Genomic DNA, 1,009 nt, shown 5'->3' with positions numbered 1-1,009 from the left:
AGCAAGAGAACTAACTCAAGATAGTGGAAGACCATGGTACAGAGGCTATAGCACTACCCAAGACTACAGAACAAAATTTGATTTTGGAGTGTCCTTCTCCTAGAAGAGCTGCTTACCGTGTGTTTGTGTTAGTGTATGAGTGTTTGCATCCAATTGTGTTTTTTTGTATTAGAAAAAGAACATTTTCTTGAGCCTGGTTTCGACATTCATTGCCTTTGTCAAAATAATTCACATAAAGAACGGGTCAAAAGATTAACAAATAACAATTGTTAACTGGGAAAACAAATGAATTCTGTCTTTCATCATTTACACAGTCCTTTACAGACAGAGAAGCTAACATGGATATTGTTTTCATAACTCTGTAGCTGAAAATGGTATATGGAGTTTTGGTTAAAAGCTGTTGACTAGGTAAACTAAGGAAGGAAATTCAATTATTCATCAAAGGAAATGTGCTTTCACTATTGAACAAATATAACAGCTAAAAGAGAATCAATATTCTATTGTTGAATGAAAACTCTGAACTAGTTTTCCTAACAAAGTAGTGGTTTAATAAAGTAAATACATTATCATATACATCAAAATTCCTTTTTTATTATTACCTCCGCCAACGAAATTGGAAGGAGGTTATGTTTTACCCCCTGTTTCTGTGTTTGTTTGTGTGTGTGTTTGTTTGATTGTGAGCGGCTTCCTGGCCACAATTTTCAATCGTTGAGTAATGAAACTTGCACGGATTAACTGTTATGTATAAAGCTGGAAAGGATTAAATTTTGGAAGGTCAAGGTCACGGTCAACCAAAATGTCGAATTCACGTAATCAGCCATAAGTTTGGATATCGTTGTCACAGAGACTTCAAAATTGGTTAATATTTGAGTGTATGAAAATCTGCGCCAATTATTAGATATTAAGGCCAAAGTCGAGAAATAAGCTGCCGTGGCGGAGGTCTGCGCTCTACTGAGTGCCCCTCTAGTAGTATCTTGTAATGGATAAGAATTTTTTATCTTGTAATGGA

This window comes from Palaemon carinicauda, chromosome 40 (assembly GCF_036898095.1).
Source record: "Palaemon carinicauda isolate YSFRI2023 chromosome 40, ASM3689809v2, whole genome shotgun sequence".
Lineage (NCBI taxonomy): Eukaryota > Metazoa > Arthropoda > Malacostraca > Decapoda > Palaemonidae > Palaemon > Palaemon carinicauda.
This window is presented reverse-complemented; position numbering follows the sequence as displayed.